At 46.7% G+C, this 22,460-nt stretch overlaps 1 protein-coding gene across 1 annotated transcript in view; it reads right to left on the bottom strand.

Moving 5' to 3' along the window:
• The window catches only part of cv-c (RhoGTPase activating protein), a 557,988-nt gene that overhangs the window by 468,854 nt on the left and 66,674 nt on the right, over window positions 1-22,460 (bottom strand). The gene's annotated exons all lie outside the window — the stretch shown is intronic.

The following is a 22,460-nucleotide window of genomic DNA, read 5'->3' as shown; positions in this document are numbered from 1 at the left end:
CACCGCTTTAAACGGTTGTGCTCTGACCGTACAGATTTCATTGAAAATTGTAATAGGCTCAAAAGTTCTCTAGTAAAAAGAAAATACCCGGAAAAACTAATAGACGATGCCATAACTCGAGCTGACCAACTCAACCGCACCGAGATTCTGAAAGGAAAGGACGGGAACGATAGCTCTGCTCAAACTAACCTTGTTCTGACATTTTCATCATCAGCTCCTAAGGTATCTGCTATATTGAAACGGCACCACAACATCTTAACCGAAAGTGATAATCTCAAAAAAATTTTTTCTGTTCCGCCTCGTGTTGTTTACCGACGGTCAAAAAACCTTCACGACATGTTAACGTCATCTAAAATTGGTACCCGTAAAGAGAGTGGCTGTGCACCTTGTAACAAACCACGGTGCAAAGTGTGTGTGCACATGCAAACCACGCAAAACGCCGCGAGCACGTCTTCGGACTTTAAATTAAAGATTCGTGGTAGCTTCGACTGCGACACTTATAATGCCGTGTACATGTTGGAATGTAGTGCCTGTTTGAAACAATATATTGGTCACACTGAAACTCCATTCAGAATACGCTTTAATAACCACAAATCCCATGTAAATATATTCCCTCATCTACCGCTATCACGACACGTTCGCATGCCGGGCCACTCTTTCGATCAAATGAAAGCAACCATTCTTGAATCTGGTTTCCGCTCAAACCATGATCGCGAACTCCGGGAATCATACCTGATATTCAAGTTCAATACTGTAGCAGATGGTATCAATGAGGATGCAGGCACATTGACGTGTCTTCCTTCCACGTAAGCTTATTGGTCAACAATATAACAAGTGTACGCTAGTCTGCTTCTTTATCAGAGAGTGCGCTGTGCTGATAATGTATACAGAAAAAGCGATTCCTATATATATATAATAGAATTATTTATCATCGGCAACGCGTATATTTTACACGCGAACCATTTTTGTAAGAAAAGAGCTTTGACATCCGTAATGTCGCGATGCACACGTGTATCCCGCAAAGCCGTATCAGCTGCCAATGACTTACAAATGGTGACATCACACAGTGCTGTATAGATATATATTTTTGATCACTGAAAACCGTTTTTGTGCTGATACAGATGAGCCTTGTTCGTTACACAAGAGCATGTGTGTTTTTTTGGGGGGGTCTCGAATATTGACATATATAAGCGCGCGATTTTTATGCCCTGTATTCCCAGACGAAGGCCGGTCCCACGGTCGAAACGTCGGACTAAACTGTGCTGAAACGTTCGTTGTGTGTGAATTACTCCTTTTTCTATACTATCAGAGCCTGCGTGATACTTCCTATAATCCCTTCTACTTACCCGCAATGGCTCTTGTCACGACAACGTCAAAGCACATCATTTTAAAGTATCCCCAAGAAGAAATTTCTACAGTCGTCATTGGTGATTCTCAGACCAAGTACGTCCACCAGCATTTCGACCCATGTTCAAGAGGGACTCCCGCTTTCATCTCTCAAGTGGGTGCGCATATCTCCGACGTGCGGTCTTTACTTCACTTTGTGCCAGAATCCGCAACCGCCCTCGTTCTCCACATTGGTACCAACGACATCGCTTCAACAAGTGCTACTGTAGCATTCGGAAGATACCGATCCCTGCTGGAACACGTTATGAACGCCAAGCCTCACATTTCAAGGATTTACGCAACACTCGTTCTTCCACGCTGCCCTAACCGCCGTAATGGCAACGGCAACCTTTCATTTGTTTACCGGTGCAATATGGAAGCCACGTACTTCAACCGACTGCTGCACAACTACTGTAGGCGCTCCAAGAAAGTTTTTTTCGTCGATCATGGTCTCCACTGGCTGCCCCTGACACGTGTGTTGGCAGCTGATGGTCTTCATCTAAGCTTCGAAGGTGTTGCCATCATCGCCAGCCACATTCGCGAACTCTGCTGCAAACGTTTCCTAGGAACTACATCATCATGGCGTGACTGCCCACCTTGCGAACCCCCAGAACGATCTACGCCGACGTCCCCCAGGAGACGCCAACAAACGTCCCCTGTGGGTGCTACACACAACTCCGGTTCTTCAAGCCAAGACACAACTCGGCAAAACCGAACTGAGGCTCCCGCCACCACGGGTCATCGCTACCCTACCCGCCGGAACGCCGGTCGAGGGAGTGCCACCGACTGACGGCAGGCGCCTGCGCTTAAAGGCAATGTTTCAAGTCTTCCTTCGCGAGAGTTTTTAGAAGCTAGGAAAATTATTGAGAAAAGAGTTCGTTCCGAGCTACACGTATTCTCACTTACGAGCTACTTGAATGCTTCGGTGGTCCCGAAAGGTTTACAGATAAGATTTAAACCAGCTACTTCTGAACTTTCGGCCTCTAACAAAACCAAATGGCAAGAAGTGTTAAGTAAAGCGTCCTTAGATCTCATACCCATAATTATTGACCATTATAAATCTTGCACGCAAGACCTTCAGCATACAGAAGCTCGCCTGTTAAATAAGCTAGCAGTGCATGAGTCTGAATGTTTAATTGCCTATGAAGAACGTAAGAGGAACAAGTTAAACACAACTAAACAGAAGAAGTTTCTACGTGATGGTTTATGTACGCACGAACGCGAATTTGAGGTGACCAAACGCGCCGCAACACATTCGAATGATTCGAAAGACCAGTCTTCTCAAATAGATAGCAGCGTTGTAAACCTTTCAAACATAGTTCTTTCCAACGAACAAATGGGTGCTCTGTCAAAGGGCCTCAACTTTTGCCCCGCTTCAGGTGGCTTCAACGAGTTTCAACTTCTGAAGGATCTACACAACTTTTCCCGTAATTTGCGTCTGAGAGAATACTATCATGACCGCCGAAGCCCGAATGAAACCAGACCTGCACTACCGACATATAAACAATGGACACCCCCACCACATCGCGACAGATGTCTTGACATTTACATAAACGCTGTACAACGCGACATTTTCGCTGCCTATAAGAAAACTGCGCCTTACCGCCACAATTTGTCCAAAAAAGAGAAGGTTGCTCTCGAACAGTTGTCGACAAACCATGACATCGTCATCAAACCAGCCGATAAAGGGGGGGCCATTGTAATTCTCAACGCGGTTGATTATATAAGCGAGGCCGAGAGGCAACTTTCAGATGCCACTTTCTACAAAGCTTTGCCCTCCGATCCTACCAGCGAATTTAAATCTAAGCTTAAGGACGCACTTACGTCTTTACTAGAACATGGTAAATTAGATGAAAAGACAGTCCGCTCTTTGGTACCACTCAGTCCCGTAGCGGGAAGATTTTATATGCTTCCTAAAATTCACAAGCAGAATAATCCCGGCCGCCCCATCATTTCCGGAATCGGCACCGTTACCGAAAATTTATCTCGTTACGTTGACTCCCTCATAAACAAGATTCCAGCCACATTTCCGTCATTCATCAAAGACACCAACCATTTCCTTCAAGAAATTGTAGATCTTCATGTTCCATCTGGTTCAATGTTAGTAACGCTGGACGTAGCATCACTATACACCAACATACCGCATAAAGATGGTATTTCTGCAGTAATAAAGGCCTATGAAAGTTCCCCTTTAGATAAACCTATTGATAAAGAAGCGCTTGGTACTCTTTTGAAACTTATCCTTGAATTAAACAATTTTGAGTTTAACAACATTCACTATGTACAAGCCAACGGCACCTCAATGGGTACGAAAGTAGGCCCTAACTACGCCAACATTTTTATGGGCATTCTGGAATGCGAATTTTTAGGTAACAACATGCCTCAACCTCTCTACTATAGGCGCTTCATTGACGATATTTTTCTTGTCTGGACACATGATGAAGCAAGTCTGCTTGGTTTCATTCAAAAGTTTAATAATTTCCATCCGTCTATTAAGTTCTCGCACCAATTTTCGCGCACTTCTGTAAATTTCCTCGATGTCACAGTCACCATTTCCGAAGGACAACTTGCTACGAAGCTGTTCCGCAAGCCCACTGACCGACATCAACTCCTGCATTTTCAGAGCGGCCACCCCCGGCATTGCAAAACAGGAATTCCCTATAGCCAGGCTCACCGCTTTAAACGGTTGTGCTCTGACCGTACAGATTTCATTGAAAATTGTAATAGGCTCAAAAGTTCTCTAGTAAAAAGAAAATACCCGGAAAAACTAATAGACGATGCCATAACTCGAGCTGACCAACTCAACCGCACCGAGATTCTGAAAGGAAAGGACGGGAACGATAGCTCTGCTCAAACTAACCTTGTTCTGACATTTTCATCATCAGCTCCTAAGGTATCTGCTATATTGAAACGGCACCACAACATCTTAACCGAAAGTGATAATCTCAAAAAAATTTTTTCTGTTCCGCCTCGTGTTGTTTACCGACGGTCAAAAAACCTTCACGACATGTTAACGTCATCTAAAATTGGTACCCGTAAAGAGAGTGGCTGTGCACCTTGTAACAAACCACGGTGCAAAGTGTGTGTGCACATGCAAACCACGCAAAACGCCGCGAGCACGTCTTCGGACTTTAAATTAAAGATTCGTGGTAGCTTCGACTGCGACACTTATAATGCCGTGTACATGTTGGAATGTAGTGCCTGTTTGAAACAATATATTGGTCACACTGAAACTCCATTCAGAATACGCTTTAATAACCACAAATCCCATGTAAATATATTCCCTCATCTACCGCTATCACGACACGTTCGCATGCCGGGCCACTCTTTCGATCAAATGAAAGCAACCATTCTTGAATCTGGTTTCCGCTCAAACCATGATCGCGAACTCCGGGAATCATACCTGATATTCAAGTTCAATACTGTAGCAGATGGTATCAATGAGGATGCAGGCACATTGACGTGTCTTCCTTCCACGTAAGCTTATTGGTCAACAATATAACAAGTGTACGCTAGTCTGCTTCTTTATCAGAGAGTGCGCTGTGCTGATAATGTATACAGAAAAAGCGATTCCTATATATATATAATAGAATTATTTATCATCGGCAACGCGTATATTTTACACGCGAACCATTTTTGTAAGAAAAGAGCTTTGACATCCGTAATGTCGCGATGCACACGTGTATCCCGCAAAGCCGTATCAGCTGCCAATGACTTACAAATGGTGACATCACACAGTGCTGTATAGATATATATTTTTGATCACTGAAAACCGTTTTTGTGCTGATACAGATGAGCCTTGTTCGTTACACAAGAGCATGTGTGTTTTTTTGGGGGGGTCTCGAATATTGACATATATAAGCGCGCGATTTTTATGCCCTGTATTCCCAGACGAAGGCCGGTCCCACGGTCGAAACGTCGGACTAAACTGTGCTGAAACGTTCGTTGTGTGTGAATTACTCCTTTTTCTATACTATCAGAGCCTGCGTGATACTTCCTATAATCCCTTCTACTTACCCGCAATGGCTCTTGTCACGACAACGTCAAAGCACATCATTTTAAAGTATCCCCAAGAAGAAATTTCTACAGTCGTCATTGGTGATTCTCAGACCAAGTACGTCCACCAGCATTTCGACCCATGTTCAAGAGGGACTCCCGCTTTCATCTCTCAAGTGGGTGCGCATATCTCCGACGTGCGGTCTTTACTTCACTTTGTGCCAGAATCCGCAACCGCCCTCGTTCTCCACATTGGTACCAACGACATCGCTTCAACAAGTGCTACTGTAGCATTCGGAAGATACCGATCCCTGCTGGAACACGTTATGAACGCCAAGCCTCACATTTCAAGGATTTACGCAACACTCGTTCTTCCACGCTGCCCTAACCGCCGTAATGGCAACGGCAACCTTTCATTTGTTTACCGGTGCAATATGGAAGCCACGTACTTCAACCGACTGCTGCACAACTACTGTAGGCGCTCCAAGAAAGTTTTTTTCGTCGATCATGGTCTCCACTGGCTGCCCCTGACACGTGTGTTGGCAGCTGATGGTCTTCATCTAAGCTTCGAAGGTGTTGCCATCATCGCCAGCCACATTCGCGAACTCTGCTGCAAACGTTTCCTAGGAACTACATCATCATGGCGTGACTGCCCACCTTGCGAACCCCCAGAACGATCTACGCCGACGTCCCCCAGGAGACGCCAACAAACGTCCCCTGTGGGTGCTACACACAACTCCGGTTCTTCAAGCCAAGACACAACTCGGCAAAACCGAACTGAGGCTCCCGCCACCACGGGTCATCGCTACCCTACCCGCCGGAACGCCGGTCGAGGGAGTGCCACCGACTGACGGCAGGCGCCTGCGCTTAAAGGCAATGTTTCAAGTCTTCCTTCGCGAGAGTTTTTAGAAGCTAGGAAAATTATTGAGAAAAGAGTTCGTTCCGAGCTACACGTATTCTCACTTACGAGCTACTTGAATGCTTCGGTGGTCCCGAAAGGTTTACAGATAAGATTTAAACCAGCTACTTCTGAACTTTCGGCCTCTAACAAAACCAAATGGCAAGAAGTGTTAAGTAAAGCGTCCTTAGATCTCATACCCATAATTATTGACCATTATAAATCTTGCACGCAAGACCTTCAGCATACAGAAGCTCGCCTGTTAAATAAGCTAGCAGTGCATGAGTCTGAATGTTTAATTGCCTATGAAGAACGTAAGAGGAACAAGTTAAACACAACTAAACAGAAGAAGTTTCTACGTGATGGTTTATGTACGCACGAACGCGAATTTGAGGTGACCAAACGCGCCGCAACACATTCGAATGATTCGAAAGACCAGTCTTCTCAAATAGATAGCAGCGTTGTAAACCTTTCAAACATAGTTCTTTCCAACGAACAAATGGGTGCTCTGTCAAAGGGCCTCAACTTTTGCCCCGCTTCAGGTGGCTTCAACGAGTTTCAACTTCTGAAGGATCTACACAACTTTTCCCGTAATTTGCGTCTGAGAGAATACTATCATGACCGCCGAAGCCCGAATGAAACCAGACCTGCACTACCGACATATAAACAATGGACACCCCCACCACATCGCGACAGATGTCTTGACATTTACATAAACGCTGTACAACGCGACATTTTCGCTGCCTATAAGAAAACTGCGCCTTACCGCCACAATTTGTCCAAAAAAGAGAAGGTTGCTCTCGAACAGTTGTCGACAAACCATGACATCGTCATCAAACCAGCCGATAAAGGGGGGGCCATTGTAATTCTCAACGCGGTTGATTATATAAGCGAGGCCGAGAGGCAACTTTCAGATGCCACTTTCTACAAAGCTTTGCCCTCCGATCCTACCAGCGAATTTAAATCTAAGCTTAAGGACGCACTTACGTCTTTACTAGAACATGGTAAATTAGATGAAAAGACAGTCCGCTCTTTGGTACCACTCAGTCCCGTAGCGGGAAGATTTTATATGCTTCCTAAAATTCACAAGCAGAATAATCCCGGCCGCCCCATCATTTCCGGAATCGGCACCGTTACCGAAAATTTATCTCGTTACGTTGACTCCCTCATAAACAAGATTCCAGCCACATTTCCGTCATTCATCAAAGACACCAACCATTTCCTTCAAGAAATTGTAGATCTTCATGTTCCATCTGGTTCAATGTTAGTAACGCTGGACGTAGCATCACTATACACCAACATACCGCATAAAGATGGTATTTCTGCAGTAATAAAGGCCTATGAAAGTTCCCCTTTAGATAAACCTATTGATAAAGAAGCGCTTGGTACTCTTTTGAAACTTATCCTTGAATTAAACAATTTTGAGTTTAACAACATTCACTATGTACAAGCCAACGGCACCTCAATGGGTACGAAAGTAGGCCCTAACTACGCCAACATTTTTATGGGCATTCTGGAATGCGAATTTTTAGGTAACAACATGCCTCAACCTCTCTACTATAGGCGCTTCATTGACGATATTTTTCTTGTCTGGACACATGATGAAGCAAGTCTGCTTGGTTTCATTCAAAAGTTTAATAATTTCCATCCGTCTATTAAGTTCTCGCACCAATTTTCGCGCACTTCTGTAAATTTCCTCGATGTCACAGTCACCATTTCCGAAGGACAACTTGCTACGAAGCTGTTCCGCAAGCCCACTGACCGACATCAACTCCTGCATTTTCAGAGCGGCCACCCCCGGCATTGCAAAACAGGAATTCCCTATAGCCAGGCTCACCGCTTTAAACGGTTGTGCTCTGACCGTACAGATTTCATTGAAAATTGTAATAGGCTCAAAAGTTCTCTAGTAAAAAGAAAATACCCGGAAAAACTAATAGACGATGCCATAACTCGAGCTGACCAACTCAACCGCACCGAGATTCTGAAAGGAAAGGACGGGAACGATAGCTCTGCTCAAACTAACCTTGTTCTGACATTTTCATCATCAGCTCCTAAGGTATCTGCTATATTGAAACGGCACCACAACATCTTAACCGAAAGTGATAATCTCAAAAAAATTTTTTCTGTTCCGCCTCGTGTTGTTTACCGACGGTCAAAAAACCTTCACGACATGTTAACGTCATCTAAAATTGGTACCCGTAAAGAGAGTGGCTGTGCACCTTGTAACAAACCACGGTGCAAAGTGTGTGTGCACATGCAAACCACGCAAAACGCCGCGAGCACGTCTTCGGACTTTAAATTAAAGATTCGTGGTAGCTTCGACTGCGACACTTATAATGCCGTGTACATGTTGGAATGTAGTGCCTGTTTGAAACAATATATTGGTCACACTGAAACTCCATTCAGAATACGCTTTAATAACCACAAATCCCATGTAAATATATTCCCTCATCTACCGCTATCACGACACGTTCGCATGCCGGGCCACTCTTTCGATCAAATGAAAGCAACCATTCTTGAATCTGGTTTCCGCTCAAACCATGATCGCGAACTCCGGGAATCATACCTGATATTCAAGTTCAATACTGTAGCAGATGGTATCAATGAGGATGCAGGCACATTGACGTGTCTTCCTTCCACGTAAGCTTATTGGTCAACAATATAACAAGTGTACGCTAGTCTGCTTCTTTATCAGAGAGTGCGCTGTGCTGATAATGTATACAGAAAAAGCGATTCCTATATATATATAATAGAATTATTTATCATCGGCAACGCGTATATTTTACACGCGAACCATTTTTGTAAGAAAAGAGCTTTGACATCCGTAATGTCGCGATGCACACGTGTATCCCGCAAAGCCGTATCAGCTGCCAATGACTTACAAATGGTGACATCACACAGTGCTGTATAGATATATATTTTTGATCACTGAAAACCGTTTTTGTGCTGATACAGATGAGCCTTGTTCGTTACACAAGAGCATGTGTGTTTTTTTGGGGGGGTCTCGAATATTGACATATATAAGCGCGCGATTTTTATGCCCTGTATTCCCAGACGAAGGCCGGTCCCACGGTCGAAACGTCGGACTAAACTGTGCTGAAACGTTCGTTGTGTGTGAATTACTCCTTTTTCTATACTATCAGAGCCTGCGTGATACTTCCTATAATCCCTTCTACTTACCCGCAATGGCTCTTGTCACGACAACGTCAAAGCACATCATTTTAAAGTATCCCCAAGAAGAAATTTCTACAGTCGTCATTGGTGATTCTCAGACCAAGTACGTCCACCAGCATTTCGACCCATGTTCAAGAGGGACTCCCGCTTTCATCTCTCAAGTGGGTGCGCATATCTCCGACGTGCGGTCTTTACTTCACTTTGTGCCAGAATCCGCAACCGCCCTCGTTCTCCACATTGGTACCAACGACATCGCTTCAACAAGTGCTACTGTAGCATTCGGAAGATACCGATCCCTGCTGGAACACGTTATGAACGCCAAGCCTCACATTTCAAGGATTTACGCAACACTCGTTCTTCCACGCTGCCCTAACCGCCGTAATGGCAACGGCAACCTTTCATTTGTTTACCGGTGCAATATGGAAGCCACGTACTTCAACCGACTGCTGCACAACTACTGTAGGCGCTCCAAGAAAGTTTTTTTCGTCGATCATGGTCTCCACTGGCTGCCCCTGACACGTGTGTTGGCAGCTGATGGTCTTCATCTAAGCTTCGAAGGTGTTGCCATCATCGCCAGCCACATTCGCGAACTCTGCTGCAAACGTTTCCTAGGAACTACATCATCATGGCGTGACTGCCCACCTTGCGAACCCCCAGAACGATCTACGCCGACGTCCCCCAGGAGACGCCAACAAACGTCCCCTGTGGGTGCTACACACAACTCCGGTTCTTCAAGCCAAGACACAACTCGGCAAAACCGAACTGAGGCTCCCGCCACCACGGGTCATCGCTACCCTACCCGCCGGAACGCCGGTCGAGGGAGTGCCACCGACTGACGGCAGGCGCCTGCGCTTAAAGGCAATGTTTCAAGTCTTCCTTCGCGAGAGTTTTTAGAAGCTAGGAAAATTATTGAGAAAAGAGTTCGTTCCGAGCTACACGTATTCTCACTTACGAGCTACTTGAATGCTTCGGTGGTCCCGAAAGGTTTACAGATAAGATTTAAACCAGCTACTTCTGAACTTTCGGCCTCTAACAAAACCAAATGGCAAGAAGTGTTAAGTAAAGCGTCCTTAGATCTCATACCCATAATTATTGACCATTATAAATCTTGCACGCAAGACCTTCAGCATACAGAAGCTCGCCTGTTAAATAAGCTAGCAGTGCATGAGTCTGAATGTTTAATTGCCTATGAAGAACGTAAGAGGAACAAGTTAAACACAACTAAACAGAAGAAGTTTCTACGTGATGGTTTATGTACGCACGAACGCGAATTTGAGGTGACCAAACGCGCCGCAACACATTCGAATGATTCGAAAGACCAGTCTTCTCAAATAGATAGCAGCGTTGTAAACCTTTCAAACATAGTTCTTTCCAACGAACAAATGGGTGCTCTGTCAAAGGGCCTCAACTTTTGCCCCGCTTCAGGTGGCTTCAACGAGTTTCAACTTCTGAAGGATCTACACAACTTTTCCCGTAATTTGCGTCTGAGAGAATACTATCATGACCGCCGAAGCCCGAATGAAACCAGACCTGCACTACCGACATATAAACAATGGACACCCCCACCACATCGCGACAGATGTCTTGACATTTACATAAACGCTGTACAACGCGACATTTTCGCTGCCTATAAGAAAACTGCGCCTTACCGCCACAATTTGTCCAAAAAAGAGAAGGTTGCTCTCGAACAGTTGTCGACAAACCATGACATCGTCATCAAACCAGCCGATAAAGGGGGGGCCATTGTAATTCTCAACGCGGTTGATTATATAAGCGAGGCCGAGAGGCAACTTTCAGATGCCACTTTCTACAAAGCTTTGCCCTCCGATCCTACCAGCGAATTTAAATCTAAGCTTAAGGACGCACTTACGTCTTTACTAGAACATGGTAAATTAGATGAAAAGACAGTCCGCTCTTTGGTACCACTCAGTCCCGTAGCGGGAAGATTTTATATGCTTCCTAAAATTCACAAGCAGAATAATCCCGGCCGCCCCATCATTTCCGGAATCGGCACCGTTACCGAAAATTTATCTCGTTACGTTGACTCCCTCATAAACAAGATTCCAGCCACATTTCCGTCATTCATCAAAGACACCAACCATTTCCTTCAAGAAATTGTAGATCTTCATGTTCCATCTGGTTCAATGTTAGTAACGCTGGACGTAGCATCACTATACACCAACATACCGCATAAAGATGGTATTTCTGCAGTAATAAAGGCCTATGAAAGTTCCCCTTTAGATAAACCTATTGATAAAGAAGCGCTTGGTACTCTTTTGAAACTTATCCTTGAATTAAACAATTTTGAGTTTAACAACATTCACTATGTACAAGCCAACGGCACCTCAATGGGTACGAAAGTAGGCCCTAACTACGCCAACATTTTTATGGGCATTCTGGAATGCGAATTTTTAGGTAACAACATGCCTCAACCTCTCTACTATAGGCGCTTCATTGACGATATTTTTCTTGTCTGGACACATGATGAAGCAAGTCTGCTTGGTTTCATTCAAAAGTTTAATAATTTCCATCCGTCTATTAAGTTCTCGCACCAATTTTCGCGCACTTCTGTAAATTTCCTCGATGTCACAGTCACCATTTCCGAAGGACAACTTGCTACGAAGCTGTTCCGCAAGCCCACTGACCGACATCAACTCCTGCATTTTCAGAGCGGCCACCCCCGGCATTGCAAAACAGGAATTCCCTATAGCCAGGCTCACCGCTTTAAACGGTTGTGCTCTGACCGTACAGATTTCATTGAAAATTGTAATAGGCTCAAAAGTTCTCTAGTAAAAAGAAAATACCCGGAAAAACTAATAGACGATGCCATAACTCGAGCTGACCAACTCAACCGCACCGAGATTCTGAAAGGAAAGGACGGGAACGATAGCTCTGCTCAAACTAACCTTGTTCTGACATTTTCATCATCAGCTCCTAAGGTATCTGCTATATTGAAACGGCACCACAACATCTTAACCGAAAGTGATAATCTCAAAAAAATTTTTTCTGTTCCGCCTCGTGTTGTTTACCGACGGTCAAAAAACCTTCACGACATGTTAACGTCATCTAAAATTGGTACCCGTAAAGAGAGTGGCTGTGCACCTTGTAACAAACCACGGTGCAAAGTGTGTGTGCACATGCAAACCACGCAAAACGCCGCGAGCACGTCTTCGGACTTTAAATTAAAGATTCGTGGTAGCTTCGACTGCGACACTTATAATGCCGTGTACATGTTGGAATGTAGTGCCTGTTTGAAACAATATATTGGTCACACTGAAACTCCATTCAGAATACGCTTTAATAACCACAAATCCCATGTAAATATATTCCCTCATCTACCGCTATCACGACACGTTCGCATGCCGGGCCACTCTTTCGATCAAATGAAAGCAACCATTCTTGAATCTGGTTTCCGCTCAAACCATGATCGCGAACTCCGGGAATCATACCTGATATTCAAGTTCAATACTGTAGCAGATGGTATCAATGAGGATGCAGGCACATTGACGTGTCTTCCTTCCACGTAAGCTTATTGGTCAACAATATAACAAGTGTACGCTAGTCTGCTTCTTTATCAGAGAGTGCGCTGTGCTGATAATGTATACAGAAAAAGCGATTCCTATATATATATAATAGAATTATTTATCATCGGCAACGCGTATATTTTACACGCGAACCATTTTTGTAAGAAAAGAGCTTTGACATCCGTAATGTCGCGATGCACACGTGTATCCCGCAAAGCCGTATCAGCTGCCAATGACTTACAAATGGTGACATCACACAGTGCTGTATAGATATATATTTTTGATCACTGAAAACCGTTTTTGTGCTGATACAGATGAGCCTTGTTCGTTACACAAGAGCATGTGTGTTTTTTTGGGGGGGTCTCGAATATTGACATATATAAGCGCGCGATTTTTATGCCCTGTATTCCCAGACGAAGGCCGGTCCCACGGTCGAAACGTCGGACTAAACTGTGCTGAAACGTTCGTTGTGTGTGAATTACTCCTTTTTCTATACTATCAGAGCCTGCGTGATACTTCCTATAATCCCTTATATATATATATATATATATATATATATATATATATATATATACACCACATTATGTCGTCGCATAGGCGTATAGGCGCTGAGGTTTTGGCGGATCAATCTTAAATACATTTCCCTTCAGTGTCCTTCAAAGAGGATGAGCGACTCGATATATGGAGGCGCGTGAGTGAGACTGTCACGTCAAATCGGATGACGTGACTGTTGAGACAGTTGTGTAAAGAGAATCAAGTATTGTGACAATTAGGTTAAACGGTGGATGCGCATTGTTCATTTCCCGTCCCTCGGCAGAAGTCTGGATAATGAGCGAATGAGACCGTGACCCTTTGAAGAGGATCCGATACAAACCGCCCGGCGTCTCGTTCACGAACAAAGCGCACAGGTCCAACATTGCTATCGCAACAGGAAGGATCCGGCATTTGTTGCGGCGGCTTCAGAAAGAGGCAGGCTGTCACACGTTCAGGCGGAGAGGCAGTGAGCGTGGAGCTATCAATACAGCGAGAATAGCCTGGCCGACACGAATCAAGCAAGCAAACAAGCCGCCGGGAAGCCGACCAAACAAGGCTTTGCCCGCCAACTTTACACAGGGCGAACCCACTGCCTTTGGCCAAGTTGCCCTTTTCACAAAGGCGCCTCCAGACCGGCCGTGTTGAGACGCACGCGGTTTGAGGAAGAGTCATGGCTCTAGGGTGTGCCGCACCTGCAAAAGCGTCGAGGAAGCCCGACGACCCCTCCCCCAGCTCAGATGTCGCCGGGCAGGGTCCCCTATAGGTGCATGGCTAACCTTCCAGATATCACTACCTGCCAGAAGTGACCTTCGATTCCGTTTCTTGGAAAGCGGAGCTTTCAAGTGCCTGTACAGGCGTGTCGAAAAGTGGTGCCAATACTTGCCAGTCGAGAATACGTAACGAAACAACGTCTTTTGCGATAAATTACTTTCCCTAAACCAGTGTATTCAAACCGCCTCAGTATCCGCACATCACGGGTGAAGAGTTTCATCTGGTGGCTTCACGTGTTCTTGACAACGCAACGCCATACAGAAGCATCGTAGCTATTGGCGTATCATCGATACTCAAGGCACCGCGCCATTGATATTTCTTTAGCTCCACAGCCACGCAAGCCATGCAGGCTATGACATATGCTCACCGATGATAAAAGTAAAAGCTGACTTTCCTACTGATCACACATCTTTATAGAAGGCCCCCGCATTGCCTTCTCAAAGGGCCTGTACTTCCGTGGCTACCTACACTACTCCAGATTGACGTAATGAGCCGGGAGGTCGGTGGCTCCGCCCTACATCAGCAGGCCTATTTCTGGCCTATATCTTATAGCGAAGGCAATCGGCGGTCGCGCCTCGGTTCTCTGGGAGGGGCCTCTCCTGTATTCTTAGGTTGCACGCCATTGTCACGTGGGCAACTGACACGTGAAAGGACGGCGGTCAACAGTAGTGAGTTTGAGGCACAAATGTCCCGTTGCACTCAGGCTGAACTTTTTTTCGGCCGCCGAACCACTCCGAATGCTAGAGAAATTTGACATCGCAACCTTCCGAATGGAAAACCGAAGGACGCACAATGGCAAATCATCGGGCAGAGGAACCCGGAAGGAGCGCGTCCGAATCGCTGTTACGCAGAGGCCGCTTCAAGGCCCCGGCCAGCCACACCTGTAGCAAGGACGCCTTCAACACTGCTTCCTTTGCGAGCAAGGCCCGCAGGCCGCCGCCGTTCGCTTGAATGACCGCGATGACGCTCATCTTAGGTAGGGAGCCTGAATGGTTTTTTCTCGCCCGGGAAAACCATTCAGGCACCCTATTCTTAGGAACGCTTCAGCGCCACCCTCGCCTTGCTCTGAACCAGGGCACCGGCGCATTGTGTCGTTGTTCTCCCTTCCGAATTTTGTGCTTGCTCTTTTCTGTTGAGCTGCCCTCCTAATTGCGGAAACGTCACGAAGATGCGACAAAACATCGCTAAGGGCTTCTCTTGCTGCAAGTGGTGCTTCACTAACAAGCGCAGTGAGAAAACGCAAGCAACAATGCAAGAAAAAGAAAGTACGAGGAAAACGATTCGAGCGGCTATCCCGACAGGCCACCGAAAAAAAGCATTTCGAGAAAAAAACATCATTTCTACGGCCCACGATGTGGAAAAGCACTGGAACGTTTACAGAAAGATAGATTGGATGTTGTCAAAATTATTCCCGGGTTGTCAGCAAGAGACATATACGCGGTCACATATGCATGCTTGAGCATCTACTCATAAGTGCTTCGATAGTTTGCTCAGAGGAGGAGCATTCAGCTGATGGCGAACAAGCCCCACGTGCGCCATTTCGCGTTCATGCGCATACCAACCCTGGCACATCACCACTACACACACAAAAATATTTAAGCCTCGGCACGGCACTTCACGACGCACAGTGGCGTGCGCGGCCTGTCAACAGTGATGTCCCGTACTACACCGAAAAATTCCCATTCAGAGAAATGAAAATTCTCTATTTCGAGGGATTTTTCCCTGCAAACGTTGACGGAATTCCCAGCATATTTTTCTGCACAACAGTACTAATTTCCGCCCCCATCTACGCACGCACATACTATAATTACACGTGTCTTACGTACTGGCGATATTTGATATTATGACTAAGGCCCCTCCGCTGCCGCACAACAAAAGCGTGACTTTTTTTTTAAATTCATATATTGTTAGTACACTGCACATTGTGGGCTTCATCATAAACAAATCTCAAAGGTTATGCTTGCGTGGTGCATGCGCCAGAACCGATTAGTGCAATTGAAGGCACACTGTGACCGCCAATTATCGGTCGTCACAGAAGAACTTAACTATTCCTGAAATTTCCTGGAATATCACGAAGATTACCTCTTTCCCTTTGGCTCAAAATGGCAGGCTAAAATTTCCCAAAATAGTGAGAATACCCTGCACGGAACATGTCAATTAATTAATTAATTAATTAATTAATTAATTAATTAATTAATTAATGTGTGGTTAAATGAAAGGGAAAAGGCACTACCTTCAGCAGCCCTTGCGGGAACACGACTCAATGCATTGAGGAAGGGGGGGGGGGTGAAGTGGAGGATGAGACTTGGCGTAGGTAGAAGGAGAAGGTTTGGGAGAATGTGACGGCCATGGCTTGTAGAGAGAAAGCGGATAAGAGTCGATGGCAGGGCAGCCCGAGTCGTAAGACATGGAAAACATGTCAAGGAGTCACGAAGAAAAACTCGCGCTGGCCGAAACTCTCTCATTCAGCGCCGAAGAAAGCGACGCCGTCGGCCCAGTCAGAAGTCCCTGTCATCCGCGACCGCCCGTGGGTTCGGGTCAGCCATCCGCAGACGCTTTTCTGCGGCGGCGCTGGTGCGAACTGAACCGCGGCGACAGAGACAATGGTAATCACGCAGCGAAATGAAGAGGCCCTCGTACGGGTGCAACGAACGTCAGGGTCACGCGAGTTCGGTGAATGCAAGAAGAACGACTGAAAACCAGAACTGAAGATAAGCTTTCCACCAACGAACGCGCAGGCTTTGAGCTGAACACAAATGTTCGTCAATGAAAATAGACTTGAAGAAAACTGCACGACAGAGAACGGCTCGAATTGACTAAAGTGCATTGAATAGCTTCCGTGAAGAAAACCGATTTCATTCAGTCGACAGCATGCATTTGTTTACTGTAGCGCCACCTGTAGGCACCTGAGCACAAGAAAGAAAAGCATACAGCGCGGCAAGACAAAGGGAGCACCGTCGATCTGCCGCAAAGGCAGGATCACGCATTGTTGCGCTTAGTATCACTCGCACTGTGCGGGTCACAATGACTTGGAGTCATCGAACCGTTTCAGCTGGTTAAACAAAAGCAACCACGGAGCGGCGAATGACTTGCGGAGACCACGTAAAACCAGAGCGGCGCGTGGAGAGATGCCCCACCACGAAGACGCCCAGCCCTGGCTTAAAACTGCGGTCAACTAAAGTGCGAGCAACAGAACATGCCCGGGTGTGCTTGCTAGGAAAGAGGTCAGACGAAACGAGCAAGAAACGAAACTCGGTCCACCCGCATCCTCAAGAAGTCGCAGCGCAACACAAGAAACAGTACACGGTCCTCCACTGGGGCGCTGGCACACTAATTGGGGGACGTTGCCGTTTTGGCTTCCAATTAGCGAATCAGGTGAAGGAGCCGTTGCAAAGTGGGAAAGGTCCGAGGCGCATACCCATTAACCTAAAACGGTGCGCCGCCTCTTCGCCAGGTGAGGGGGACAAAAAGGATGAAAAAGCGAAACGAGCGCAGATAAGACTAATCACTCCGCCCGCGCTCTTTAAAATTCCAGGACAGCGACTAAACAGCCTGATGCGCGAGCCAAGAGAGTGCATTAGCGTTAGCCTCAATTCCACGCCGGCTTTTGTTTCTTTTCGTAGCCCGAGTTTAAGAATAGCCTAAATGCGCACACATCGCCGAATGCAAACTTAGTTTCTCTCTCTATGGCGGTCGTATAGCGAACTACCACAGGTTACCAAGCCTAAAGATATCGAGAAAACACAAAAAAAACGACGGGAACATACTGGCATCGGAGGCACACGCAAGGAATAAAATATTACACACCAAGCAAGATAATGCGATCTGTCAGCTCTCTGCATAAACTGATACTCCTCTGTATAGCTTATACTATGCTAACGTGAGCGCACCGAGTTGCAAAATAGACCGAATAAGCAGCATGAAAGGGACTGATAGTTAGTCAGCGTTCCAGGACACAGACACACACACACACGCCACCGCTTGCAACGTATTAATCACAAAATATCATCAGACATCACACCACCGGCTTCATAAAGCCACATATTCAAAGCGTATGTACCTTCCAGAATTATCCCACTAAATAGTTTTTCTTTTTTTTTTTCAGATATGTACGGCACAAAACTGGGATGAACAACTTGCTCACACTGCCATGTTGCACCCACCTTACGACAGCTGTAAAGCATTCATTAAAATCACTGTAACGAACCCGTGCTTTTTTTTCTTTCCCTTTGTCCATTCCTCCTCTTTGAAATACGAGTAAAGGACGTAGCGCACGTTGAGCGTAGAAGCACTCGGAAGAATGAGCGCGACACCTCAAAATTTTCGATAGCCACCGGTGCCTTGAACGTGAACAGGAAAACTTACAGAAGCACCACCTCCTTTGACGTATAAAGGCTGGCTGAGGCATTTATTAAGGTAAGCAACAGTGCGAAAACCACGAAGAAGCAAACTGCCTGGAAGCCGGCCTTCTGTTCAGATGAGGAGATGATAGACCGGCCGCGACGCCCACCAGACTTCCCTAAAAAGTAAACGAAGTAATAGAAGACCGACAAAAGGCATGTCACCTGGTAAGTTCTGTCAGCCGCCAAAAAACGCAGCAAATGGAAAAGGCCCACTGGGAGCAAACACTGTGCCAGTCGCCATTGTCGCGTGTGGCCTCTAGCATCCCACAACTGGGAACCACCGCAAACAGAAACAGAGGACAGAAAGAATCTCTCTCGCCATCTTGTCACCTCTTCTCAGACCACGAGCATGCAAGAATGCCACGGCACATTTCTCATCACGCAGCAAAGCCGAAGAGATAGTGCTCCCGTGGGGCACCACTCAAGCCAACCGCCGAATGGCGGTGTGCGGGCTTCGTGGAAAAAAACGTTGGAAACTGCCCGACGTAGGGGGAGCTGAGCACGCTGCTCTGAGCGCACCCACCCCGCAGCACGGGGCCACGGGGCGGGAACGTGGCAGAGAAAAGAGGGCACGAAATCTGGGTAGCTTACGAAGACTGAAACCAAGGAAGAGACACTTGGGCGAATAAAGGTCGAAGATGTTTCTACCGGGAAGCCCCACAGATAGGTCCACAAGACGACAGGCCACTTACAAGCCCAGACGGCGCCATATTGGCACTCGGACCATAGCCTCCAAGATGGCGATGTCGGAGGCCATGCTCGGATAAACAGCAATCGTGCCAGAGAATAAAAGCAGAGTATATATAAAGCAAACCAAGTAGCCAGAGCAAGTGGTCAGTGCACGGCCGTGCGTTACAAGTCGATAGCGACACTCGGAATCTCGCCGAGCATCTTACGTCTTTAGACACCATTACGAGTACCTGAAGCACGTTATCTAGCAGCAATCTAGGCATGCAGAGGCGCACCACAGTGACAGTCAGACACGTTTTCTTCACAAGAAGCGTCTCGCTTTTATCTTTTACTGCGGAGAGTAAAGCTTAGGGGTGGACGACGACGGTGAGAGCGGAGGAACCAGACGAGGAACCGGACGAGGCAGCAGGAGCGTTCTCCGGAGAACGCTTCCAACCCACCCATTCAGAAATGGCGCCTGCCCTTTCTTCGTGACCGCGGGACCAAACACCCAGAGTGGGAACGGACAGGCAAGCGCGGACGACGGCCTCCAGCACTCGCGAGCCATGAACTGAAACCCGGCTACCGGCAGCAGGCACTGCGCCGTGCTTCCGACCGGGCTGCAGAAATTAGGTGTCTTTCTCGTTTTCTAACCACTGCCACCACCACCGGCAGGGGGAGCACGTGCAAACAGACGCCAGTTTCGAAAAACGGGAAGTTTCACTGCAGAAGCAGCGCAGAAGTGCAGAAAAAAAGGGGGGAGCGCAGAAAAGAAGCGCGGGAGCACACAAGAAATACCACTCAGTCATGCTTATCGCGAAAACAAATGCTCTATCGACGACTATAACGAAAGACTATTCGCAATGTTCATAAAGTCCCTCTATCTTAAATGTTCATAGCCTGTCGCGCCACCTAGCGGAGTTCAGGAGCGTCCTTTCGAGGATGATCAGTAGACAGACGCTGCCTTGTTCGGCGGTGCTAGCCTAAATGTAAACGCGTTAGCAAGAAACGAACACAAACCACATTGTATGTTTCGCGCAGCAGTGAATATGCAGTGTATGTATGTTACGTGCAGCAGTCACACGATAAATCTAATTCGTTCTTGCGATGCGCGAAGTTTTCGTGAAAATACGTGGCAACTCGCACTTTCGATTATAGCCCGCAAAGTTCACATATAAGCTTCGCGAGATTTTCTGCAGCACGTTCGATAGTTAAATGTTATCGTCTTTAGAGTTGAAACTTACTTGTGATACGTGCGTATAGCATTCGTCAGTGCTTTTGTAGTGCATGAATCCCATACCATTCATTGTAACGCGGAAAGTAGCGCAGGCTCGCGATTTGCTCTTCCAAACCTTGGCCAACGCTGCGCCGCTTCATTGTTACGTTCGTTGATAGATGGCAGCACACTGAAAGCGATTCCTTTTTTGCCGGGTATCGGAGAGAAATGAACTCCGCACCGTTGGATAAACGTGGTGCGTGACACCGTGTGTGTATTGCGCGAGGTGAGTGACGCGTTGTTGGTGCTATCGAAGCCGTTTGGCGGAGATAATTTTTTTCAGATTACTTTCAACAGTGATGGTCGAACAAAATGTCTTGACGTCGACAATTTTTCACTGGAACTAGATGGTTGTCAACGCGCTGAGAGTGACAGCGGCGATGAACGATCAGCTGCTAACTCGCGAGCAGCGAGTAGCACTTCACGACCTCTCGTACGTTAATGTTTTTTTTCACACTCGTAAGTCACTTTGATAGTATTTATTGTGTAACGTCCTTTAGCGAGCACAGAATAAAAGCATGGCTTTTCTTGTGCCTATAGGCATGTAGCCCAACTAAAGTGGATATTATGGAGTGCCGAATGCCGCCAACACACTCGAGCTCTACCAGCGATGCGATGTGGTTAGAGCAATGAAACTTGCGGTTACGACTATAGCCCACGCCTCTGCTCACTTCTCCTGCACTTCATTGGTACCGCCTGAACAACGTTGTTGCTCGAGGAATTTTCCTAATTTAGACGTTGCGAAAAGCGTTCGCGTGTCGATATCCTTGTTGCGATCGCGCTGATGGAACCTGCAACGTCCTAGTGCAGTGAATTGCGCACTGCTAGAGTTTTGATCATGGCTGTGACATAAGCGCTATATTTAATGGGAAGTGAATGCTTGTGTTCCCTTGAAGATGCAACTCCATAGTGCTTATACAGCGCAAGTAATGACGCGAAATATGTTTGCAAACCACCACTACGTGAGACATTCGGTTCCATGCAGCCGCGACGGCGCGCTAGACGCCAGCAGTGGTCTACTACTGCGGCAAATCCGTCAGGCAGGCTCGGCACAAATTATCTCCGAGTACCGTTCAGTTCATACGTGAATTCTAGTACACGCAGTTTTCTGTAGCACGCACAGAATTACGCAAGACATCGTTGATGCTCGGTCGATCAGCTGACACCACCACCCTTCGCACCGCGGCAAGCAATGGGGTAGCGAATATTTAACAGTTCCTATTGTTGGGGAAAACACTTTGGCCCGATGTACATTCATTTAAGAGTCCATCCGGTGAAAGCAGCATGGGGCGTACGTCTATGCGTCCTGTCTTTTCCTATGCGAGTTCACGCGTTGAACCTCTTCCCGCAGCCATCTTCGATTGCACGGCATTGCGAATATCCAGAAATCTCAGACGAGAGCGCGCAAGTAGCTAGCAGAGTAGTAGCAGCACGATATAGCGCATCACTCACTTCACCGGCTGCTCGTCGAGTTGGCGTTCATCAATATTCAGTTTGTTGAAGGGCACATTTGAATGGCGCACTGTACCGTGTCTTTACCTGGCTTGCCTGTCGTGAAGTTTTCTTCGTCTGAATCTTTCAGCCGTCCGGGTGCGCTGCATCAGCCGTAAGGCGCGACACTACGAAACCGGATCTTATTCCACGTTTACTTTGTTCATAAAACAGCTTACGCAACGTACCATGCACTGTAAAAACAGCCTCGCACATGTACCAAGCTAGTCCCTCGAGCGCCCTTTCAAGTGAACCAGGAGCAAGCAACGTAAAAAGAGGCGGGTGACCCGAACTATATACCAAACCCTTCTTGACAAACGGCAGCGACACACCGGCCG

This window comes from Rhipicephalus microplus, chromosome 2 (genome assembly GCF_043290135.1).
Source record: "Rhipicephalus microplus isolate Deutch F79 chromosome 2, USDA_Rmic, whole genome shotgun sequence".
Classification (NCBI taxonomy): Eukaryota; Metazoa; Arthropoda; class Arachnida; order Ixodida; family Ixodidae; genus Rhipicephalus; species Rhipicephalus microplus.
This window is presented reverse-complemented; position numbering and strand designations above follow the sequence as displayed.